Source organism: Pezoporus flaviventris, unplaced genomic scaffold (genome assembly GCF_033815535.1).
Source record: "Pezoporus flaviventris isolate CSIRO_AGI_PZ_B2104156 unplaced genomic scaffold, CSIRO_AGI_Pfla_v1 ptg000213l, whole genome shotgun sequence".
Taxonomy (NCBI): Eukaryota; Metazoa; Chordata; class Aves; order Psittaciformes; family Psittacidae; genus Pezoporus; species Pezoporus flaviventris.
The window spans coordinates 8,052,264-8,079,412 of NW_026892761.1; the positions used below are offsets into that span (position 1 = coordinate 8,052,264).

General features: G+C 40.2%; 1 long non-coding RNA gene across 5 annotated transcripts in view; it reads right to left on the reverse strand.

Moving 5' to 3' along the window:
• LOC133262520 (uncharacterized) overlaps positions 1 to 15,322 on the reverse strand; it is a 169,950-nt gene extending 154,628 nt beyond the window's left edge. For all 5 annotated transcript variants that reach the window (XR_009741332.1, XR_009741335.1, XR_009741334.1 and 2 more), the window contains exons 1-2: positions 15,262 to 15,322; positions 1,508 to 1,631 (exon numbers count right to left, since the gene is read on the reverse strand). This is a non-coding gene — a long non-coding RNA (uncharacterized LOC133262520). The remainder of the gene's footprint in view (positions 1 to 1,507; positions 1,632 to 15,261) is intronic.
• Positions 15,323 to 27,149: the final 11,827 nt, after the last annotated feature.

The window sequence follows — 27,149 nt, forward strand, 5'->3', positions numbered from 1 at the left end:
CTATTTAAAAGGCAGAAAAAGAAGGGAAAATCAAGACTATGTACAGCTTACCCTCAGTTCTCATGTGCTGTGTATTACAAGGCAGCATTACCAATGTGTACAGTTTGACTAGTCTGCTTCTAAACCCCTGTTTATATATGTAAACAAGTGATAAAGGTCCTACAGCACCTCATAGACAGTTTTAGCTGTCATTAGACACTTATTTTCCCAGAACACTTTCTCCTTGATACTTCATTTAAAGTATAAGGCTCCAAAAGGAGCCTTCAGAAATAGCCTATTTCAGAAAATGTCTAGAGCTACATGCTCTGCTTCTCACTACAGTCACTAAGGGGCTCTCAGCAGCCCCAGTGGAAGTGGTACGAGATTAAGACACAGCAATCAGATCCCAGGTTATCTGATATAAATGAGTCCTCTAAGTAAGTCAGCATATGTAAGTGAAGGCAAAGGTTAGTTAGTATGCTAATAAAGATGACTCAAAATAAATAGTTGGTATCATTTTCAGCTAGCAGGATATTCCTCAAGTAGCAGAGTTGTCAGCAAACACTTCATAATCTTCAAGTATTTCCAATATCTTCCACAAGCTACAGAAAGAGATAGAAGCACCCCTAAGTTTTAACTCATTCTGGGCAAATCCCTAAACTGCTTCCTGGCAATTTCAGCTTCCTTACCAAGGCAATCTGGCAACTGCTCTCTTTGGGATCTTTCTCCTCTAGGACCTTCCAGCATTACAGGAGACAAGGTGAGCAGGTTCCCATCAACACCCTTCTGTTCAGGGCTCTCTTAAGCTTTCCTTAATCTTTTAAATGTTGATTAATTGTAACTTCCTTAAAGCGTTTCTCTGTACCCACAGTGGCAGTTGAACTCTTTCTTCCTAGAAATTACAGCCAGATCCAACCGCCTGACACTTTGGAGTCATGCAAAAAAAACCCCACAAACTAAGACTTGCCAGAGAACTTTATTGTGGAGGCAAAAAGAACACAATTTAATGGAGGTTGATATCCTGTAACTATGAAATGACATAGTGAGAGGGTCCAGCAGCAACAGACTTCAGATTGGCACTACTCTGAAGTGGCAGCTTTCACTTCAAGAGATAAACTAGATTAATTATTGCTCAAGATTTAGTATATTGCTGGGGCTTGCTGAACAGTGCAACAAAAAATGGGATCAAGTGATAAGCAAGTGAAAAGCTCCCTGGAAGTATAGACAAGCAAGGGCAAACTTGAACTATATTTTAGTAAATACATGCCTTTGACCAGCTAATATTTCAAACATCAATTACCAATGCTTGCCTCCAGTGCAGCAGTTGTTGACTTTGAAGACTGGAGGTGATATCGTTAAATAATGCAGCTCCATTGTAATAAATCGAACTGCACCAAAGTCAACCCTGGAAGGGTTTGATCCAAGCATATTTGACTTTAAGATCAAAACAATCTGACTAAAACTTTCCAAGAGCGAGTCTAATGGCTTTTCTTTACCAGACAATGTTATCATAGTCAAATACACTCACAAAGAACAGGGCAGCAATCAGCAATGGTGTTCCCAAGAAGCCAGCGGCTGCAGAGCAGGGTGCACTGTGCTCAGGGCTCTACAGTTGTGTTTGAACACAGTAGCATTTTACACTGTACACCAACCTACAAAGAACACAGACTCATGCATTAATCCTCTGCATTGTGGAAGCACTTTAGATACAGACTAAGACACTAGTGTGTATTTGGGGTGGGCAAGCCAGACTGTTTTGCTCAGAGATGGACTTCCTCTGAAAACAAACAGCCATATAAAACTACTGCAAATCCACATATTAACTGCCTAAAAATGTTTCAAAAGTGCTCAAGCTGAAGTTAAAAGTGCACTCAAACCAACCAGATACTCAGCTGTTTTACTTCCCAGTTTACTGAAACAAAGTTTTAATGAAAGATTCACCTACATGCATTTCCTTCATTTTCACCACTAACTTTAGATCATCCTATAAAACACCTAGGAAAGAGTAAATAAAAGCTCCTCATTCATCATGAAGCTTGATAATGTTTTATAGACATGATAATATTTTATAGACAAAGTACTTGATCTCAAAAAGAAATCCTGCAATTTAAGCATTGTGTACAGTGGCCATTCCCTAGCCAAGTGCAAAGCAAAGTTGTAGAGCACCAAAGACAGCCTAATGGTATGTATGCCACCAACTCCAAGAACAAAATTTGCCTCTGGCTGCTGTAGAAACACATCCTACACTAGGATCCAACACGCGAGTGGGACTAAAGCAGAACTGGGAGATCAACGTATGGCTGGGCTCATCAGGCTGGGCACGGATCTCTGAAGGGCAGAATTCACCCATGTTCAGTGTGTATCTCATATACATGCGGTGCATTTATATCTAGCATACAGGTTCATCTAGGGCAAAAGACTGATGCATAAATATCTTTCTAGTAACCAACCCCTTCCCGTTATGTGCCACAATGAGTTTAAACTGGAGAAGCCCAGTGCACAGCTGAGCTGCAGTGACTGAAGTGCTCTTACACTAAGTGCTCACCGTGATAAATCAGTACAGAATTTACTAGTCACACACCTTCCCAACATCCACACCTTTATGTATAAGAAATTCTTATATATTTCTCCCAGTCCCACTCAAGCTCATACACCACAAACCCTTTTAAACAGCAACAAAATGCTACATCTATTCACTGCCATTGGATTTAATTTTTAAGCCTGCTAAAACTGCTTTTTCTGCCCCCATAATTTCTGGCATGTATACTGTCATATCGGAGGAGAGAGCAAAAAAAAGCAAAACCTTAGTGTAAGGAAGTGCCTTGCCCCCCACCTTTTTAAGTGTAACAGCTTTCCAAAGAGAAGCTTTTATATCTTATATAGTAACTGTTAGCAGTTTGTGACATTTCTAGTCTGTCCAGGGTGTAACTAGTACATCACAGGTCAAGTCTGTCACCTTCATAAAAGCAAAGAACATGTACACTGGCACACTACACTGTGGAGTTCCTCTGAGAATTACCAATGTCATACCAAATACCATCAACAGTATTTATCTTCTCTTCATCTCTGCCATTTGTAGAAGCTTCCAAGAAATTATTTTTTTACATGAAGATAGCTTTCTCCTCACTCTTGTGAAGTGAATGCCATAACCCAAAGCTTGAATCCACGGGATTTCATTTGTCCTCGTGCAACTATAATTAAAATACAGCTCTCTTTGGGGAATACCTGGAAAATTAAGGTTATTGTTGTTGCTATTATTAATTAATTATCATCAGATGCTTGCTCTTAAAAAATGATCAGTCTTCAGATTTTGATGCTTCCTATTATCCTTGTTAAGTAAATGGTCAAATAAAGATGAATGAATTGCAAGCAGACGAATTAATGATTAGCCAAGAATACTTTATATTGAATTCTCTAACCAGCAGGTTTCACACCAGTAGAAAATGCTTGCATACCAGGCTCTACTTTGGGTAAATACTCACATGAAAATAGTGCTCCAATGAGGAAAATTTGCTCTATTCCACGAAGGAGACAGATACATCACGTGCAAGGCGAGGAAGTTAAATCATTCTCATGTAGCTGGTCAAGGATTTAGCAAGGAAGCAATACTAATTACAGGTCCATCCCAGACACATCAGATGGTATTATCCTAAATAAGAAATGACATAAAAAGCAATGGATCATTTCTACAAGGGAGATGGGGGATATTAATAATAGGCCAAATTTAAGGTGAAGCAAAGCATCAGAATCCTCCAGGGAAGCAGTTATGCTGCTCCGATTTCCAGGCTGGTGCCAACATTTGCACAGCAGGCGCAGCACAGGGATGCTCTTCCTGATGTGTTGGATGTTTTGCCAACTGTATTTACTTCTCTTTCTCCCGTCTCAACCCCAGCATGTTCCTTGTTCTGGCAGGTGCAGAAACATGGGCTCCATAGCCAGATGGGCAACCCCTAGGAGTTCTCCCATGTCAGCAATTTGCCAGAGGTTTCTCTTGTGCTCCTTGACCTTTGCAAAGCAACCAGCTCCAAAGGAGCTCAATTCTCCAGCCTCAGACCTTGCACTCCATTTCTATTTGTCAGTGAACAGAAAGAAGGACTGACTTGAAGGAAAGCTTCCATTTATTTAATAAAGAAGCTGAAGGAAAAGGATATTTAGAGCTACCCTAAAGGATCAAGTTCCCCAAATCCCTCGTTTCCAAGTAATTTAGAATAGAAGTTGAATGTTTCAGAAATGCTAATCAGTTATTCAGACGCATTTGTTGTGCAGTAATATAGAGTTGGCCTTTGCTATGTATAATGTCAAGACATGCTATTTTAGGGAGCAATATTCCCTTTGCCAATCTCTCTGTGAGGCACTGCCACACATTGCTGGCATGATTCAGCACACTCAGATTTTCACCAGGAAAATATCTGTTACAGGCAGAAGTTTAATGGGATCTCACTTCTTTCCAGGTTTCTATTACAGAGGATCCTGTCCCAAATAAAGCATAAGACTCACCTGCGCATTATATCTATTTCTCAGAGGTGCAGATTTTGTGTCTGCTGTCACCATTTACAGCCACACAGACCTCACAGCCAGGTCCGTGGTAGCCCTGCAGTGCCCTTCAGAAGTTGTCTCCCTCAAATACAACCACTGCTCAGGTGCTTGCTAACAAAATACTGTTCTGCATGTGCCAGACAGCATCCAAAGCCAACCCCACTTGTTATTTTATCACCTACTTATCACTTCAAAAAATCCTGAGGCAGGCTTTTAAATAGCAGAGAAATTTAAAAGCATATGTTATCTGGGTTTTTAGTACGACTGTGCAGCACATGCCCTGAGTGGCACCAGCATCCACTATGGATTTAACCTCTTGGTACAAGCTCATCCTCTAAAGGAACAGAGAGCCATCCAGTGTCAATGCTGAACCACACGGGCCAGAACTTCCAAGGGGCCAAATATGACAACAGACAGATGTTTAAAATATCAATTACTGAATGCATCCATGGTGTAGGCACAGCAACCTGCTATGTATTATGCATCAGAACCACTTACACGGCGATTTCTGTGGGGAAACAGACTCATGCATGCTGTCCAACCTGTATAAAAAATGCTGACTGCCCTGTCACTGGGACATTCAAAAGTGATCAGGAAAGGCTACTTCTGTTCTGCATAACTTCAAAGGAAAAACAAGACCAATACTTAGTGCTTCTAAAAGTCTTGTGTATTTTGTGAGCAGTTCAGTCCCTGGGTTTAACCTTACACTCCCTTTCTCACCCTTCAAGAACTGTCTCTCACAGAGCAATGGTTTGCTGAATTATGTCCTTCTATACTTATTCAATTAGATAATTTAAAATGCATTGCCAACATGCAACATTACTTGCATTTAAAAGCTAATAGATTTCCCCCCCATCCCTAGTTTTACCTTGTCTCCTTGCAAACCATGGCACATAGACTAACAATAAAAGTAGCAAAGGGGAATAAGAAATTGAGGGGTTTGTCCCTCGTTCTGTTGCAAATGTATTGGGTTTGCTATTGGGAATGATATTGCACCCTGAAAGCCTTTTGTGAGGTTGTAGTTATGCCAGAAATTTTCTAATGGCAGCTTTGGCTTAAGTACTCCTCCATCAACAGCTTATTCTGCCTCCAGATCACCTTCACCTCCCTTGCAGCCTGGTTACTGATGTGACTGCAGGGCAAGTTCAGGAAATGTAAATCCACCTTTTTTTCAACTCTCCTTCTGGGCAGGTTGTTTTTCAGCCACATCACTTCCTAGGTCTGTTTCCCTGCGTGCTACAATGGTAGAGACTGTATATGAAGTTAAGATAAGAGCAGTGGTTATAGCAAAAGGATAGGAGCTGTTTAAACTTGTTTAACCCCCTTAGAGCAGCACTGCTATGAAGTGTCATACGGCCCTCAATCACAGATGACCCAACTGCCCTGATCACCCTATTCCATAACTATTCTTCAGGGAACACTCAAGGAAACCAGCAGTCCTAGCTGAACATGCTTGGTTTAGTTCCTTCAAATCATACTTTTTATACCAGTATTAATATCTTAAAAAGAGCAGTGACAAGTAGCATTAAATCTCTGTTCCCTTTTTTCTCATTGTTAGTTCAATGGGCTGTTAGCTAAAACATACAAAAGAAAGGAAGACTGGCTGACTTGAGACCTGCTGAAGAGGCTTTTGCTTACACTGCCTGCATTTCTTTGTTTATCTGACTGCATTGTTTTGCTTCAATAGTTATATTTAGAGCTTTCATAAAAAGGATGAAATAGTGTTTTTTTTCCAAGATGCTGTGGCTATTGCTAAATTCTACTGAGCACACAGGAGCTCTGGAAACAAAGAACTAAGCAAACAAAGAAAAAAGCTAGACAGAAGCTGGAACTCCTACCCCAGCCCCGACAAATGGCCTTGGGTGGGTATTGAACATGTAAGGGTGAGCATGACAAAGGGTGATTGCAAGAGGTGAGCTGAGTCTCTGCTCCTGACAGGTTCATTTTAATGCTCGTCTGTATGTTTACTCAGTCTGAGGACATTTCTACATGGAAGTGGATATACAAACAAGGGTCTGTAAGAGGATAATTATTATTTTGCATTTGTGCTTTACAAACACTACTGAATTCAGTCTCCCACAACGCTGCTGTAATGGTGAAGTGGTGTAATTCAGTCAGAAAACAGTCACAGAACACAGTGATAAATCCCCCCCTCATTATGTTTCCTTACTCATGCCATCACCACCAACATTCTCCCCCATCAGATATACGAGTAGAAAAAGGAGATGCAAATTTATAGCAACCTTATTTTCACTGAAGTTTCATTGTTGTAGCTGCTGGACCTGCAAATAGGCTGGAATAGCTCAGCTGTAAACTAAGTGCCCAGCAGACATGCAGGCAGAAAGATTCTGCCCTGACTCAAGTGAGGATGACTTGTAGCAGTAGCTGTTGTGGTTTGAGCCCTTTTTACCCTACCACCAGCACATCCTACTTTGGTGCTCTCCCCAAATCCTCCCCAAAGGGGTTAGGCTCAAACCAATCCGAGTCAATGAGATAATGCTTATTCTGCTTCTTCCAGCAGCACAGAGGGATGTATGCTTTTTGCAAGTGTTTAAATTTTTACCACAGTATTTATTAACCTATCCTAATGTTGACTTATGCTTCAATAAGGTGTCCAAAGAAGCTGAGCAGTATACAATTGTTATAAAGAGAATGGTACATTATTGCTGATCTCAATTTGCATCAGAGAACAATCAAAGGACTTTTATTGAGAGTCATTACTACAGGAACACAGTCAGTGCAGAGCCTGAAGTTAAAGCAGTGCAGCAGTAGCAGAACTACCACTGTCATTTGTCACCTCAACAGAAGACATTAAAAAATATATAGGTAATGAAATTTAAGCATAACAGGTTAATAATTAAGATAGCACAGATTTCTCAATGTGCTGAAACAAAAACAAAAAGGCAGTACAAAGCATCTGTGCCATGACAACATAGCAAAAAGGAATTCTGTAAAACCACAGGTTGGACAAAGGTATGAATTCAAGGGTGGGGGCTTATTCTTTCTGATATTTCAATATTTTTGCAGTTTTCAGAAATAAGGTTTGTGACAGGTTTATCATTTCAGCTGTCTCAACCTCATCTTGTCTTTCCCTCCTCCCCTTCCAAAACACATACACTCTTCTGCAGAGCTGACCATCACGTGCTAAAGCCTGCCTGTCCCTTTAGCCTCTGAAGTTGGATGCTGAAGAGGTAAGGCTGGCTTTCAGAAAAGGTCAGCTAGGGCTGAGGGGGGAGACAGCCTCAGAGGTAACTTGAAGCACTTGAAATGATAGAATAACACTTCTGAATGGGCAAAGGGGCAGAGAGAAATACACACAGGAGGAAGGGGAGGAATCAAGACAACAGGAGATGAAAGTGAGGAGAATGGGAAGAAGGGTAACATGTATAGGGGAAGCAAAGATAGCAAGCAGAAATAAGGAGGCACAGCATGAAGATGAGAGTTATTTCAGTAGCAGAGAGGGTCCAAAAAAACCCCAAAGTTCTAACAATGAGTTGCAGCCTCTGCCCTGTCCTTCTATGCCTTTACTTTTTAAACCAAGTTTATAGCATATTCCAAAGCTACCAAGTGTGAAAAACCTTTATACTACAACTAAGTGAAATGGGATGGGAAACAAAGCAGAACTGATATCCTTCAACAGAGAGCAAGCTGAAGCTTCATTTCCAAGCTTTTGTTCTCTTTTTCCCACCACCCATGCACATTCAAGAAGTCTCAGCACCACCATGCTTCCTATAGTCTTTCACCCTCTCTCCTTTCCCAAAGGAAGCTGTTTACCCCTGTTTCTTCTTGCCAAATGTGGCAACCTAGTGGCAAACATATGAAAGAATGAGACAACCCGACATCTTTTAGAGAGTCTGAAGAAAGACTGTTCTGCTTTAGTCTATCTCCAGATGTGAATGTTTCTGCCTTTCATTCTGCTCCCACTGTAATGTGCTAGCAAGGTTTCTATCTGGCAGATGCTGGAACAGGAGACATGGTAAAAGCCCTGCTAACAGCTCAGCATGTGCTTCTGCACTAGCCTCTCTGCCAGGTTATCTGGAACACAAGGTAGTGAGAGTCCCTGCTTAGGAGAGGGTACCAGAATCTGTCTTGACAAGTGTTTTGCATGCAGTTAAATAGACAAATGTATTCTGCTGCCAGCCTCTTGCAGGAATTTGACTTGATGCCTGTCACCAAACAGCTTCTTTTGCACTAGAAGAATTACAAAACACTCATACCCTGTAATGATCAAAAAGAGAGCCCCATGCCCCCATTAGATTTCAGAAGTGCTATCCACACTCCCTTGCAAGCTAGTAACATCTGAGCTTACACAAAATTAGGATGTGCATGTCTGAAAGGTAAAACAAATATAAAAAAGTCTGCTATATTACATTACACAAAGGCTGCTAGTCCATCCTCTCCACTAGCCTGTTTGTGACAATGACAATCCACCATCACCAGACACTGCATCATGCACATGTACAGCACAAGCCCCTTCTCAATTCTGATAGCTTGCGATCAACCTTTCATAGAGGAGAAAGGGCCATATAGCTCAAACTGTTTTTAAAGCAAATGCTGTCTGGATACCCTCAGCCTGCATGCAAATACATAATGCGACTTAAGAAAACTGTTTCAGTGATGCTTTGTAGCCGTAAGTCCCAAGAGAGAAATGTGCATTTTACCTCATGTACTTCATCAGCTATTTTTCCATTTCACTACTTGTTTTTGTGTTATGGTCAAGTAGGATTCCATTAGAATACCTGTTACTGTGCATGATTAGAAACTCTCATTCTAGAAGAGCTTGAAAGTAATGGTGCCATTAATTCAACAAATACAAGCTCTCAAGAGAAAAATCTTCCTTATTTCACCTTCTGTATCACTATTTCCACTATGCCCTTTTCTAGAGAGTTTAGTGCACCCAAACCTCAGAATTACAAAAAAAATCCCAAATCATTAATGGTAAAACCCAGGTTTCAGTCTCAGCTAGAGACTGCACCTCTTTAGTTATCAACCAAATACCACAATTAAAGACTTAAAAAAATAAAAAACAGATCCCAGCAATTTCCCTGACAAGAACTAAGAAAGTCTCCTTTTTATTTTTATCTTGTGGCCAACTGAAACCCAAAAGGCTGCAAGATCCACCTGAAGCTAACCCTGCTGCTGGAACATCCACAAAGGATTCCCCCATTTTCTTATGCTCAAAGAGTTTATGCAACAGTCTGTCCTTTAACCGTGATCTCTTCCCCCTCCATTTGGCCACCCATTTTTATACAACTTAAGGCCCTGTTGTCACTTCAGCACCCGCAGTTTTTTGTTGACATCTGCTTGAATTTATTAGCCACCAACAGTATTATTGCATTTAGTGCATTTCCACCAGAAATCAAACAAAAGGACAAACTTTACACCTTTCCTTTCTTGGCCCACTTCCTCAATCATCACTGCAATGCAAACAGGTTTCCCAGAGAGACTGCAAATTCTCCATTCACTAAGATCTTCAACTGAGTTTTGAGTAGGATCCTGAACAAATGGATACGACTTCAAATTTGGACTTCAAAGCTAGTGTCTCCTTTCAGCAGGTAGGCTATACCAGATGAGCTTAGAAATACCTTCCAATTTAAGTTTGTTATGCTCCTAGTAGGGTCAACAGTTCCGAGCAGTTCTGATAAGCTTCCCACAGTATTCGGACACCTAAATTGAGTCCTATCGTAAATTTTACTAATAAATAGTACAACAGATGCTGGATGCAGGTGAGGAAGCATGTTGGAAATACTTCCCTCTCCATATTACAGCAACCACCCAATGGTTAATGAACATTTTGTGTCAGGTTATTCACTACCTATCCATGCTACCCCCCCCCTCCCCCCCCCCCCCAGCACATGAGCACAGTTTTTTAGGGCACCTTTGCAGTACTTCTGAAAGCACCAGTTGCAGCACCATGTAAACCAAAACAAAAAAGCAGCTAGGTGGAACACCAGTTTCTTCCATGGCTTGCTCACTCTTTGACCTCTTAAAGGAGAGAAAGACAACAAATTGACTAAGCCTCAAGAATGCATGTCATAGGCTTCCAAAAATGGTAACAACTTTGTCACTTCTGGCTATGACTGAATTTAAGTTGGCAATTCTGCCAACCCTCTGAGCCATCCGGCCCCTCATGTCTTTCATTTTTTAGGATATGGTTAGATTAGCCCATCCATTATAAATATGACACAGCAGTACCCACAAGCATTACAGAGTTTTCAGCATTTCAGCTAAAAACCCCATTTTGGAAGGATTTACAGCTTGGCTGCGAGAGTAGCGTCTGGCTGAAACGTGGCATACAAAGTCTCGCCATAAGAGCCCAGCCGTTTAATAATAAATCAGTTTGGCTATTTTTAAATCAGAAGGCTGAAAAATACAAATGAAGTTTACCATTTGCTGACACATCTTTGATCTTAGAAGGAATGTGAATTCCACAGGCCAACTCTTCAGCTGATGTAAATCAGCATAACTACACTGGCATCAGTGGAGCTCCAGTGATTTACATGCTACAAATCTGTCCCTGTATTTATCAATGGAATATTTGTAGTTAGCTTTTGGGTCAAATCTTTGCTGTTGATGTAACCTACTGGAATCAATGGGGAGTTGCACATATACATGCAGAAAAGGACTTAGGTTTCTTTTCTGCACTCCTGATTATTTAATTTTTAATTAAAACAAAATTGCAGAGTACAAGCGTAATCATAGAGAACCCAGAGTGTTTAAGGCATTGCATATCTTGGTTGAGGCTATAATGAGATTTACAAGGCAGCTGTAGGCCATGCATCAACTGCTACTTTTTAATCTTTCTATACTGATCCATACGGCAATCTGTTTTATTGTTGATCCGTATTTACACTACAAGCATATAGTTTAGTAATTTCACATGAGACCATGCTGAAAACAAAAAAATCTCCAAAAAAAGAGGCCAAAGATTTGGATTACATTCAGGACTTTCTCTTACTTCCTCCTTTCCCCAACACTACCTCCTACCTGCTGCTTGCTTTGTGTTGCAGAAAGGGCTAAATGTCCCTACCTCAGCTTCTTCAACCCATGCATGTGCAGAGCATCAGCTACTGAAGAGACCTGCTAGTATCAAGGGAGCAAGCACGGTAAGGCACTAAAGCCAAAAGCCAGAACATCCAAGCTCAATTTAAGTCTGCCCCAGTTTCCTCTGCCACATAGGGCAAGTTCTGTCACCTTTTGGCACAGTTTTCCTCCCTTCCCCCTGCCATAAAGCCAAATGGGACTAATGATATTTATTAAACTGTGTGTGGAGCTGGGATTTATGTATGACATATGCGAAACATACCATTTATTTGCATGTTTATGATTGCACATGCCATCATAAATGCAAGGTAGAACTGCCTTTGCAAACACATCATTTTACAGACATTTCTGAAAACGTGAGCATCATCTGAGTGACTGACCAGATCTTTTTAAAAGTAGTATTTTGTACATTTAGTGATACTATAAACACAAAACATTTACCAACACTCGGCACACACAGCGCCTGTCTATTATGGTGCATGCAGAAAGCATTGTAGCATTAATTGATGTAATGCCCAAGACAGAAATACTTGCTTGTTTCACTCCGTACATTTCTTCATTTGCTGAATAATTCAGCTTCTAGAAAGGCTTAGCTGACCTTTTCTTGATAAAGTCATATTTCTAAACACTTGCTTGCATTTGGTATTTTTAATCAGGTTCAAGTCCACTCACTGCACATCAGAGCTGAGAATAATGATGCAGATACGCGTTTTAGCCAAATGATGTTCCTTACAGCGCACACACTTTCCCCAAATCACTGAGTTGTTAAGTGTAAGAGAATTTATGATGCTAAATAAAACCAGGAAAAAAAAAAAAAAGATGTTTTAATAAGATGAAAATCCAAATGTTAAAATAATGAGCCATCTGTATGGGTGGCCCTCTCCTGAGAGATGCCAAGAGCTTTACCATCTGTGAAACATTTACCAGCTGTTTCCTTCCTTTTTCGTGAGAACATAAGAAATCCTTGCAGTTGGTGTTTCTAACTGACACATCCTAGTGAAGGAAACAGGTTTGTTCAACGTCAGGGACCTCTCATGAAAGCTAGCCTGGCTGGAATTAACCTAATATTTGGTAAGCATCACTGTTCCCCATTTTGAAAAGATCTTTCCAAGCAGTGGTCCAGCAGGCCACAGGGCACTCTGGAAAATGGGAGAGGCAGAAAGCAGCCCACAGACCACAAACTGGTTTCAGGAAAGAAAATATATTGAATATCTGAGCATTTCTTTACTGGTTTGCTTTTTATAAACCCTAATCTGTTGCAGGAATTCAGGATAAATTTGTAACCCATATGAAGCTCAAAGGCCCCTGCAATAACTAAGTATATCATGAGCATAGAATTGGACTTTGCTGCCTCTCCTCTGATCATTGTTTCACATACCTGCAATCAGCATACCCCTGCAGCTTTTAATATCTGTACATGCACACTGAACCCCTGCACAAACGAATTACATAGGGTCCTAGGATCAGACAATCACACTCCAAGAGATTCCAGTTTGTGGTGCACAGCTGAAAGGCTGCAAAATAAAGACAAGTTTAATCTATGAAAGGATATATTGGCTTGCATTTATTTATATCCTGATGTGTGGTAGCCCTAATTGCACAACATTTAATTATTTCCTTAGTGTTCTCTTATTTCATTAGCTGCCAATGTGAGTTGAAGAGAATATAACTTAAGCAGCAGAATTAGCTCTTAAATTCCAAGTCGATGAAATTTGTCCATAGGAGTGATAAAGGGAGTTTCTATGAAGTATTCAGTTACGTTTTCAAAAGTTAATTTTTCAAGAGACTTGTGAAATAAGTCGGGGGGGGGAAATCAGCATCTGATCAAACTGACAGTCTATGTGGTTGTGTAAAGAGCAATATTTGGTTATTGTCTATATGCCAACCACCACCATATCCTTCACAATTAGGAGAACTGTAACAGACATGAAAACAGACAACAGCTCTACACAGCACACTAGCAGCACCTGCCTCAAATCAAGGACCATTCTTCCCAGTAAAAGTTTCCTCTCCCTTTCCTCGCAGCGAACATCAGCCATAGCATGAATAAATGAAGGAGGCTTGTCATTTGTTGTGTGGGGATGCACAGACAGTGGGGACAGCACCGAACAGAGCAGACAGCAGTGTGAACATATCAGGACTGATTTCTGACACAGCACCCAGAGAGTCCCCCTCTGCTTGCAAGGAAACATCCCTGCACACATTGCAGAGCTGCCTCTGGAGCGAGTAAACTATCCCACCACTGATCCCACTCAGCACAGGGCTCACATGCTGCCTGCACATGCTACAGAAACCCAAAACCTCTTCAACTTGTACCTATCACAATGCAACCCCATAATCAGCCCCCTAGCTGATTCCCATTTTCCAAGGACTAAATACAGAAAAGTAGTCTCCATACATGGGCTACTTTTAATACAAGTGATGTTACAAAGCATGACCTTTGCAATTCAGTTAGGCAACACCAGAATAAGAACACAGCAGCACGCTTTTTCTGTTGACAGTGCCCAATAATAGACCCTTGGGCAGTTATCCTCCTAGGATCTACAACATGAGAGCACTAAAAGTCTGGATGACACTAATACCTGCAGAAAACACTACTGGCATTTCTCTGTATCTCTTAGTACAAGCCATAAGCCAATGGATGACAGTAAGGGCCCACAGAATTCATCTCCTTGAAATCAGGATTGAATCAGAGTTAGCCAATGAGGGCAACATGCAGCAGATTTCCTCCACTGCAGGATCTGTTCAGTACGTAGCTAAATTTAAGTGTTAAACTGGTTTCCTTATATATAATGCTTTTATTGATATTGGAAGCATTTTTCCTGCAGTTAGACCCCACTTTGTCTCTTCAAAGTAGAATCACTTTGAAGAGACAAGCACCTACAATGGAACAAAAGGGCATGGAGCATTTGGAAACAGGAGTGAATGACTTCCAAAACACAAGTAAACAAATAACCCAAGCTGAGGACAGACTTAAGTAAATCTGTAAAAAAGGATAACCTCAGGGTCTCCATGACTGGCTAGAGTAGTGTATTCAATATTTCATGCATTATGATATCAATCTGCAATGTGTGGAAAGGCATAGGCATAAAGCTGTGATTCCAATTTCTCTCCATAATTTAAGAAATCGTGCTTTGCCAGTAAATTAAGTTAGAGTTGTGGATACTTTTTATTAAACCACTTTGAATACTATGAAGCACAGTTCTACAGCTACCAAAAAATATCAAGATAAAGGAGTCATTTACGATAAAGCAAACCAGCTTCCCCAGTATAGCACCCATGCTGTCAATAAAACACCTAGCTTTTCTCATGAGAATGAAAGCTTAAGTTCTGAGTTTTAAGTAATTGCAAAGAACAGCACAAGATTTTTGCTAGGCATTCCCTGATAATTTTGAAATGGGTGCTAATACCGAATCGTACCAAAGAGTTTATGATCTGTTCTTTAAAAAGAAACAAGATTTGGTAGCTCGCACAATGTTTTACAGCATAGTTATAGCATTTTGAAATGAATCTGCCTTTTACCAGACGATCAAAAGTCGTCAAAATATAGTGAAAATAAAGTTTCATACTGTCCTGGAACAACAAGTCCTGAAAAACATCATATCAATATTTATTTCCAGAGAAACTGAGGCATGAAGTAATGCAGAATTATTTTCAGGCTGATGTATCTCTGCTTGCCTCAACATCAGCAATTCAGCTCACCTACGTGGAAGTCCTAATGGTACCATAGCCCTTACATTCTTCATCAAGTGTTATAAAAACCTTGGAATACAGAATGGTATAGAAGATGTGGGTTACTTGAGTGTTACCTGTTCAAAGAAGCACCTTCTTCTGAGGTCAAATGATTTTAATTCACTATATCCTCTAGTGACCCAAGCTCATAACAGCATCTACACTTACGTGAATGTTATTAGTATGTGCTTAAAAAGGGATCAGGGAAAAGCTAACACTGACTGCATTACATGCAGTGTTCCCCTGCTAGAATGAGATTAAGGTCATTGGCAGGGCAGACCATGTATGTCTAAAGTTTATACTGCAGATATCTTCACCGGTTTGCTGAAGTGCTCATAATTTCAGGCACTCAAATACTCCCCAGCTTTGTGAATACAGAACATATGCAATTAATCAGAAAGCCATTACTAACAAAAAAGTGGGGTTGTAGGTGTATGAAATCCTGCATATCTTCTAGGATTTATAGAATCCTAGAAGCATTTAGGTTGGAAAGGACCTTTAAGATAAAGTCTGACCACTCACCCAGAGCTGCCAAGTCCACCACTAAACCATGAACCTAAGCACCACATCTACACATTGCTTAAATACCTCCAGGGACGGCAACTCCACCACTTCCTTGGGCAGCTTGTTCAGTGCTTGACAACCCTTTTGGTGAAGAATTTTTTCCTCATATCCAATCTAAACCTGGCCTGGCACAACTTGAGGCTGTTTCCTCTTGTCCCATCACTTGTTCCCTGGGAGAAGAGACCAAATCCCACGTCACTGTAACATCCTTTCAGGCAATTGTAGAGGACAATGAAGTCTCCCTGAGCCTCCTTTTCTAAGCAACCCCAGGTCTCTCAGCCATTCCTCATCACATTAATGCTTCAGGCCCATCACCATTTTTTTTGCCCTTCTCTGGCCCCACTCCAGTACCTCAATGACTTTCTTTTAGTGAGGGGCCCAGAACTGAACACAGGATTCAAGGTGCAGCCTCATCAATGCTGAGTACAGGAGATCACCACTTCCCCAGTCCTGCTGGCCACACCATTTCCAGTACAAGCCAGGATGCCACCTGCCTTCTTGGCCACCTGAGCACACTGCTGGTTCATACTCGTGTTTATAAAACCCCACGGCTTACTTTGCTAGCTAAGACAAATAATAGCCAGGTTTTAAAATTCAGCAATCCTAATTTCTTGCTACTATTTTGAAATCTCTAAGGGTCATTTTCCATGGTTTTAAATTCCTTACATGGCATCAAGCATAATGTGTGTATACTGGCCCGTTTGGTTCTGGGTTCTAGTCCTACAGAACAAACATTGCTCTGAACAAAGCACATCTTGAATGCTACCTTTCCATCTGAAAACAACGAAAAACTCACTCTGCATTTGAAATACCTGTGTAACTGTGTGTTAAGCCTTGCTTTTGTTTTGAAAGCTAGCAGTTTTAGCAGTTAGTACTTCTAAATGACAGCAGTTACAGCCTTCAACTTCTAAATTCTAGACTATAGAAATGGATTGTAACTGCAGCCTCTTTTCTGTGCTCCTGAAGATGCTCTGACTGCTGTAAACTGCATTGTGACTTTCAGTGGCTGCACTGAAGACTGAGCGAACTACTACACTGATATGCAGAGACTTCAGTATTTCTGCTCAGGTAGGAATTTCAACCAAGTAGGTGCTTTGGAGTTGCTCTTGACCAACAGGTTTTATCTAACAAAAATGCCACCGTACAATTCATACGTTTGAATACACTTAAAAGTATCATTTATTTAGGTCCAAAGGGTCCTTAAGAAAAGTTATAGGACAGCAATAGTAACAGGTATACAGACAGACTGACATTTTTGCACACAGATGGTAATTTCTTAGTATTGTTTTATGTGAATGATCAAAATGGAACCATTTGGAAAAAAAAAAAAAACAAAACAAAACCCCTGCAAGTATTTCTGGCTTTCTTGACCCTGCCCTTCTTTTATTGGTATAATATTTATGATCTTCTGTATCTTAATTCTTCCATTGAGAGTCTTAAGCCGATTCACAGACCAGGTGCTGTGTAGGTGGGTGCTGTGTGGGTTTCCCCTCTGCTCAGATGCCTGAACTACAAGAGCTAAGCATCATGTTCAGCCAGGCCTGAACACCCTTTGAGCCAAGATTAACAATCTGTGCCAAACTATGGTGGCAGCTTGGGATCAAAGCACCTTTTTAAAACTTTCCTTAATATCTGGTTATATAAATAGTACAAATCTGTCCATAAAATCTCTTTTAATCACTTATGCAGTCAGGCAAACTTATACCTCATTTGTCAGAACGTCAAGAATAGTAGGTGCCCATCCTTGATCTCATAGTAATTCATTATTACTTAACTACATTGATTTCAATGGAAGGCATCAGAAACACCATAAAGAGGGAAAAAAAAAAAAGAACAAAACCGTATTTTTTGGCACTTCCTTAAGAACTCATTTGCAAGCTAGGAGTAGCTGCTATTTTCATCAGATTTCAAAGAATGATCTGCTTTATAGCTTTTCTTTTAGTTTATTAATTTTCCAATCTCAGTCTTCTAGGATCTTCCTCCTAAGAGAGGGGCACTTAGTCACAGTACCAGCATCTTTCCCTGTGCTCTAGGGAACCAACATTTAGCATCTGGACTGGATTTCTGATACACCATAGACAAGAAGCCACCATTTGCCTCGGCACTGTCAATCCTCATGCACTGTCACTTGCTTTTCCTGAGTCTTTGGTAAAAAGAAATACAAAAAACAATGTAAAATTCAAATAGGACTGGGAAGTACATTTAGTATCAGATTGCCTTGAAGCCTATTGCAGCTTTTTGCAAAAGTATATCCATGTTCTCCCAAGTTCTTGGGCACATCTGGAGTTTCACAGTTTTGGATCAAACCAGATGACAGCAGTCTGTCAAAAGACAGCTAGGAGCCCATCAAATAGTTATGCAAAAGAATTAAATTAAGAAAACTCTTTTGAACCCAAAATAGAATTTTATATAACACAAAAATAGTTCTTTTTCCAAACTTCCTTCCATGGAAAGGACAGAAAGTTAATTCTTTCTGTCTGAAAACAACACATTGGCTATGCTGATGACAATCTTTAGAAACAGAAAGGCAAGAACATTTACTACTAGCTGTGAGATGATTTTACAAACGTGAAAGCAGTGCTCATCTTGTGCACGATGGGGGAGATGGGACTGAAATCACACCAGGATTTGTGGTCACCTTTGGGGAACCCCAGCTCTGACCCAGAAGTTTCACATCGCAGGTACGGAAAATCTTAACTCAAAACACTGCTTTGGACTGAAAAGCAAACTGTTCAGGAAGGGCTTCTGGCTTGTTTTGAGAGATGGTGGTTCAGAGCATAGTACTTGGCCTCAGAAATTTAATTGTACCTAAATTAAGACTGAAAACTGATCAGGTTGGATTAAAGCCTGGTGGGACTGTGGACAGAGATTTCTCACTCTGTCCTTCGCTAATATTTTTCCAAACTGCTTTTTGGCAATCCTTTCACTATTTTTTTTTTTTTTTACCCAGTTTTCCCTGTAAATGAGCAGTGAAATTCCAAGGGACTCTATCAGGAGTTAAAATCATTCAGTATATATTTGCCAGCGCATGCAGTATTTATTTTTAAACAGTGCCAAAACTGTTTATAGATAGAAACAACAGGACAACCCATAATTAAATAACCGTTTCTGCTACATCTGCTATTTAGCAACTTGAAGGAAAATAATTTCCCAACAACAAATAGGAATGGTCAAGAAAGCTCTCAAGTTTGGGCCCATTATTACCATATAAAACAACATATTAGTTGCTTAGCTACCAATCATAAAAGCAGCCCAATTAAAAATGAAAGAATCTTAACTAGCTGCATGGAATATAAAAGTGAAAAGTTAAAAGCTGTCAGGTGGTTAGTGGAGAGAATACTGAGAAGTGATTGACAAACTGGGCTTGCTTTGCTTCAAATTTGGCTTTGATTCAATAAATGATTGACACACTGATGTCGTCTGAAATAGCAGATTGTGCTTTGGAGAGGCTATTTAGCAGCCCATTGATTGGCAGGTTACTAAAATTGTCCCATGGACAGAGGTAACCAAACAGAGCTATATTTTGACAGGTGGGCTTTTTTTCTCTTCACCTGTATTTACTATTCAATTTATATTAAAAGCAGAAGTAGAGAAAGGACCAGAAAAGTGTCATTCAATTTCCATGAAAATGGCGTGATGTCTCCTTTTGTAATACTGTTCCACAAAACTAGGACTCCATTCCTCCATTAAGTATCCTGCTTTTTATGGAAGACTCTTGAAGCCAGACTGAACAGCCTCACACTTCTTTCTTCAGAAATGGAGACATATCATGAACATGAAAGTGTTTCTCCACTTGAACAACAAGCACCTTCACAAGGCAGCAACAAGTAGCATAATCAAATATGTTTTCTAGCTAGTAGTAGACAACAAGGCGCAGTTCCATGGGGATGAGGTATCAACCTAACACAGTCTCACCACTTCCCCATAAGCTAAGGATGGGGTGGATCAGAACCTGAATTTGAGATCTACAACCCTGAGTAAAGCAGAGTTTGCAAGAACTCGTTCAGTCTCCTCTGACACAGGTGTGAGGCAGCACACAATGAGGCAAAGAACTAGAACTTGGCCACGACTGACACAAATGCTTTAGAAATACCTGATTACTGAGGAACAAAGGGAAAAAAGGGCCTGATCAGTAACAGCCATTAAAAACCTAGCATTTTTTTAATCAAAGAAAGCACCAAAAAGTATTTTTCCTGAGTAAGCATAAATACAGCATTATTACTCTCCACTGCTAGCCTCCAGACTCCAAAAATAGTAGTTTTCTAGGTTTGTTACCACTTCTTCCTGAAGCTTTTAATACAAACCCAACTACTACTGTTGAGCAATAAGTCTTTCTTGTTTCAGAAACCCCTCCTTTTTGTTCCTAAATTTCCAAACAGAAAGGATATTGCCTACTGAGGCTCACAGTTGTTATCCTTATCAGTTTAGACTTCTAAAAAACTCCAGTGTTTTGGATATACTTCTTTTGTACCTGGCAGCCATTTACACAGACTACTCTTTGCTTTTATCTTCAGCTTCTCAATCGTGAGTGATTCACTGCTAAAACTCCATTTTATATAACCCAAAGAAGCTTACACATTAGTTGTAGATAAAACACTAGGCATGGACATTTACCTTAGGTGTGAGTAAGTTATTAGGTACTTGAGTTTGCAGGTTACAGTGTCCACTTCAGGAGAGACAAAAAGAGATTGTTTCCTTCAGAGAAACACTTTCACAGCACATATCAAACAGACTACACCACAAATACAAGAAAAAACATAACTGATAACCACTTACCTGAAAAAAGGCACCTACAGAGAAAACCCAAACAAACCCTGTACTCAGACAACACCAACTATAACCAGGCTGCTGAATGTGACTGCTGCAAGTCAAGGTGGTGGAGCACCTCACCTAAGCAGCTGCTGCTCATGAGGGTGATTTGCAGCATCTGATTGGGAACACCTGAAGAAGAGTGGGTGAGTCCACGGGGAAGGCAAAGTCAGTCTCCTGGGCACAAGTGTTTGCACTTAAACACGCACGAACTTTTGCAAGTTCTTCTGTTGAAAGAAAAAAAAAATTCCTTTTTTTTTTCTTTCCTATCTTTCAATTTTCATTATTGCTTTTTGCTATATAAATACATAGGGGACAAACGGACAAAGTACAAAAGCTCCATCCCCTATATCAAAAAATCAGAGGTTCACTTTATTAAAATTATATTTCAGTTAAAGTCCTATTTAGTAGCTTTAGCATTACAGTTATACTTCCTCTGCACTGCTTATTAAACAAATGGGCTTGGTATGTGCAAACTGAGTTTGTCCCAGTGAGGCTCAGTGGGTGACATGGTACAAGTGGCAAGGTACAGTATTACAGATTCTTACAGTATTTAGTGCCTCACCTTTTACCCAACCATTAGCGGAGACAGAACACCAGAGGCTTTAGAAAGTACCAGTATCATTTTAGCGCCCGTATCGTTTTACATCAATTATTCCATTTGCCAGCATAATTTTATTTTCTAACTATAAATAACAATAAAAAATAATCATACCAATAAAAGTAAGAATAGGCTTACACTGCACAAGCAATCATTTATTTGAAGCATGGATAGCTTACAATCAAATACCACAGTGACTGGGTGTTTTATAATGAAATTGTCCAGAGAGATGGGATATGGCTGTGGCCATTTGAAAATGCAATTTTAGTCCCAGACATCTTTGCCTTGCTTTCTGCTCAGGACATGTATCTTCTTACCAAACTTTCCTGTAGGTGATTATCTGTTTTTGTCAACTCTGTAATACATTTCCCCTGGTTTATCTGCTCTCTTTATTTGGATGGCCACTCGATCTTTAAACAGAAGGGGGAAAAACAGCATCAAAGAGCTCCCAGTATTTACTTACCTGTCTTTGTAAGTGGTTTGGCCTCTCCCATCCCCTCAGTGTTTTCAAAAGAGGAAAGACGTTCTACTTTCCAGAAGAAACCTGCTTCTGCTTTCTTTTTGTGCCTCTCCAGAAGATGCAACCTCACAACCTCTTAGCTACTGGCAACTAACAGACCAGACCTTTCAAAGTGTGAATTTCCTATGGGCACAGGATTCTTTAGCAACATGGCTCTCTAAAAGAACGAACCAAATGCAGTCCTTGTGGTTTTCATTCCCCTCCCTTCCAATTACAGCAGTGCAGAGTCACAGAAAAAACCCACCCTGGTATCATCCTCAAATTTCAGCAGTTATGCAGCTTTGAACAAAACATGTCCATTTTTTAATTTTAACATTCATAGCATGTTTTAAAAAAAATCCATTAAAATTTTTCTATGAAATATGGTAATTTAGGAAAAAAGTTTTGGAAGAACACTGATTTCTCAATGTTGCCTTTTCACCCTAAAAACGGCCGGTTTCAGTTCTTCTTTTCCTTTTATTTTCAGTTCTGTCTTTTTCCAAGGACTCTTTGAAGACTACAATCCATTTCCTGCCCAGTTCCAGCTAACTGTTACTAATTCAAAAGATTCTAAAGACGTTGTTATTATTTAGAAAAGAAAATAAATCCACTCATCCGATGTGCCAGCTGATTAGGGACTTAACTCAAAATCCACTGAAGAAAATAGGAGGTTTGTGGATTGCGGCATGAGTAACTTCTAGATCAAACTAATTCAATTAGCTGCTTTTGCTGGTTTGGTCAGGGAATGGTATTACAGCATTACTGTGCTTGGTTCAGAGAAAGTGGCGTGTTTATTGCTGTTCTTTTAAGCAGATTTGTTGGGATTTCAAGAAGGAAAATTCAGTTCCTAAAATGAGAGCTTCCAGGCTGCTTCAGTCTGCAGTAGGTATGCAAGACTTAATTATAAATTCTGGAAATAGGATGTCATAGTTAAAAAATGCATGGCGAGCCTTATGTACAGTCCTGAATGAGATCTTATGGGATATTTTAGCTGATGACATTGTGATGGAAGATGAACCACAGATGTGGCTGGAGAAGGTAGCTGCAGCCAGAGCTGTGCAAACCATTGCACTGTTTTAAATTCTCGTTACTTGGCCACAAAAGATTATTTTTTGTAGTTAGATGGGAGTTCAAACACAAATGCCTTTTTTTGCAGCCGAAGAGGGAATCCTTTAGCTGAAGATTAGAAGGCAAGGGGCTCTGGAAATGCTGCCTGCTGTTACTCAAAGTATAAATGATTAGCAATACCAGGATTTCATCCCAGGAGGTGAAATTTAACCTCCCCTACCACCCCCCCACACTGGAGTAACTGAACTATGTGCACAGAAATGCCTGAAAGGGAGGAAACAGATTTTGCCCCAGTGCTGCTGTTCTACCCCTTTGTAGGGAAAAAGACTTTGTATTGCATGACAAGGAATACTTTGAAAAAAAAAAAAAATCGAAATATATCTTCTATGAACAAATTAATACTTGTCTAAACGTGAAAAATGTGAAAAAAAGAGTTCCTTTTAATGCCCATGAACACACAGGGGAAAAGTATAAAGTCACAAAATGAGATACAACTAGTGAGGAACATAATAAGAAGAAAGTGTTTGGTAAGTGCCCTCTTTACACAGGAAAAGACCTAGGAAAGATTACATCTGTCACTCAGCAAAGAGAGAAAGCTTTTGACAGATCACCCTAAGAAAGCCTTTTTTACTTTCATCTTCACTACAGGAATCAGCTGTGATCAGATTGCAAAAAATAATCAAGACCAGCATTAGGATGGTGGGAGCTCTGGCTACAGTAGGAAAAAGAGTTTCAAGAGCACTCAGAAAACACACAGATAAGGTCAGGCCATTAAACTCATCTTAGAAGAATTTCAGAACTACAGGGATCATCCCTGAAAACTTCTGGAGGACCAATGGTTTCCAGAAGGCTCAGACTAGTGCAAACACATCTTTAAGATGGAAGAGTGGGAAGGGACCATTGCATCATCTTGGTTTCTGTTCATAGAAAAATACCAAAACAAAACTATCCATAAGAACCTAGAATAAGACTTTCGGAGATGAGTAACAGGCAACATGGAATTATTAAGGATAAATTATGTCAAACCTACCTAATCACATTCCATGACAGTGTGACAGACCTTGTGAACAGAGAAGTCATATATGTTGACTTCTGTTAACTTCTACCACTGTCTCACATATCAGTCTCACATGAGCGAGCTATGGGGTGTCCTTCAGATGACATTACTGTAGCTGGCTGGAAAAGGTCAGAAAACCCGACTCCAAAATTATAACTTCATGGCCCCATTGTCAGGCTGGAATAACGTCTGGAGTGGGTTCTGGGATTTGCAATATCCAATACTTCTATTAATATCTTTGAAGGTGGAAAACATTTTGCAAGGTATCTGCAGATGGTTCCAAGCTAGAGGGAACAGCAACAGCCTTTGAAGACAGCATTGTAACACACAATGATCCTGACAAAATGCAGAAAGTCTGAAAAAATAGGATGCAATTCAAGATGAATCAGTGCGAAGTTGTCACTGACGCATAATCAGCTGTTCAAATATAGGATGGGGACAACTGATTACAAAGCAGTTCTACAAGAAAGAGTCTGGCATTACAGTGAACCAGAAGCTGTACGTGAGTCAATAATGTTGTGCTCCTGCAAAAAGGGCATATGTCAAACTGGGACATATAAACAAGTGTCATATGTTGTACATGTGACGTAATCCCACTTGGTGCTGGGAAGATTTCAAATGCAATACAGCATCCGGGTTTTGGCGCTGCACTTCAAAACATATGTTGTCCAGCCACGGAACAATGAAAATGGTGCCAGGTCCAGAAAACATGACCTACAAGGAATGACTGAAGAAATCGAGGGTGTTTGGTGAGTAGATGTCATAAGTCTTCAAACAGATTAAAAATTGCTGCTGGGCGGAGGGGAGGGAAAGAAACTGTTCTCCATTTCATTTGAGAACACCATAAAAAGAAACAGGTTTCCATGAAGTCATGAAGTGTTCAAGAGTAGGGAAAATTTCTAATGGTAAAGCTGCTAGAATAGATTGCCCAGAACTATTGAATGTGTATCACATTGGCCAAATGTTCCTCAAAAGGGAAACAAGTAGAGTTAATCGTACCACTGGGCAGAGAGAGGACTGACCAGACCACTCACCAGCTGCTCTCTTTTCTGTAAGGAATCCTCACTCTGTCTGTCAAGATTCTTTTACAACCACTGTAATCGCAATTATTTTTAATCATTTTTTGCCAGTAATTTTGAATAAGAAGTAAACACCGAAGCTGACAATGTCATTGGCTGGCAATATTACTACATATTGAAACATTTTCATTTATCAAACCCAAATAATTCCTAACTTTTTTGCTTGTTTTTTTTTTTTATAGCACTTGTCAGGATTTCTACTTTTTCCTTCTCTAAAGTGATAGGCAAAGTGTGAAGTGTGTGTGTGTGGGGGGGGTGGGTCATCAACTCACCTTATGAGTTATATACCTACATGTTTATAACTTCAGGGAGTGGAAGGGAAGAAGAAGAAAAGGAAAGAAAATAAAACCCAACCCCATTTAATTATCAGCATAGCAGCCACAGAAAGACAGACAGACAACAAAAGTAAGATAAGAGACACTTCAAGTAACACAGCTGAGTTTGCTGTGACTACTCATGATGGGAACTGTTATCAAAGTCAAGTACACAAAGCATATTCAGCCCTTTATTGTGCACAAAAATATCTGTGAACTTTAATGTATACCGAATCACACACGTTACTTTGAAAAACCAGACCCAAACCACTCCAAAGCTATACAATAGAGGATTTTCACTATCCCCGATCACACTCCTGTTCCATGTAATCTGCACCTAACCAAGAAACTGAAAAACCTCTAAGAGCAGACCAGGTTGACTGTATATTGCTAGATGGGGGGGGGGGGAGAAAATTCCTCCCGGATCCCAGTGGGGAATTCAGCTCATGCCCTGAAGCACAAGATTTGATTACTCTTTTTTGAACATGCATAACTGCCATTGCTATTACTGGTCATAACATTTTGTCAGGAAAGAGAAATATTATTCTGCAATGCAATAAAAATAGATAAAATTCAATATAGCTTCAGAATCATTTGCTACGTTTCCAAAGTAAACATTAAGCACCCATCAAGATTATTCCATTGGATAAGCCAAGGAAGCCTCCAGTACTATCTGTTCATTTTATTATCTCTAATTTTCAACTGTGCAAAAATGCTTTCGGTAAATATTATGGGTTCTTCCTGTGCTAGAAGAGATGCTAAATGACCTTCACCAACTTAGTTATAAATAACAGAAGCAGGGAGCACACAAATGCTGTGTAGTTTCAGCTCTATTCAAACCTATCAGCAAATTCTGACCAGTGGATAAAAATGGACACCAGATTCTGCTTGCTTTTTTTTCCCCTTCTTCATAATCCCACCCCAGTTCCCTCTTGAAAGGCATTCTGTTCTGTCAGCCATAATGGCATCTGCTGGTGGAGACAGGAAGCCATAAATCTGTAGGGTTCCTCTCGACCAAGCCTTGTTAATACTCCCATTTATCACCGAGGATAGGGTGCCATCTCACTAGTGCTCTACTCACAAGTCCATCTTCTCAATTTCCCCTTCCCAAAGGAGTAACCATTTAAAACAGTGACTTTCTCATCTTGCATGTTGAGACTGAAAACGCCACTGATACAAATACCATACCCAGTGTGTAGCATTTGGATTTAAGCCATGACTCTGGAGAACAATAGCCACTACTTGCTGATCCCAGACTACATTGAATTGCTGCTTCGCTTACATCTAGAGCTTGTATCTTTTCAACTTGCACAGGAGTAGCAGATACCAGATGGAAAGGTTAAAATCTGAGGGGGCTCTGACACTTGCCTCCTCCTTCTCCCCCCTGATGCCTGCTAGTTTTCCAGCACATTACAATACTGTACAATGGTTTGGGAGAATTGTTAGTAAAAGAAGCATGTGTTAAACCAGCATTTAGTACCCAATCCTTCAAAATAAACTATCATAATCAGAGGTGCAGTATCTTTCTGCACTGCCAGGGAGGAGAGGGAATATAAAACCAACTACAAGCGTCTCCATTTGCTTGATTTGGGAACCAGGACACAGAAACTGAAGGGATCAAAATCACAAATCACTGCTAGATGAAATGTGAAAAGAAAATCCTGGTTTGCCATCCTGCCCCTGAACTACCTGATCCAGGGCCAGGGCCACACTCAATGTGTCACCCTTCTCACACAGTGCTGGGGTAACTGCCCCACTGCTGTGGATGTCGTTGCCTCTCTTGGCCCCACATTTAACCCTGCCTGAGCTGGGGACACAGCAGAAATCCCCTGGTGTGCACCAACTGCATTTTACACGTGCTGCATGC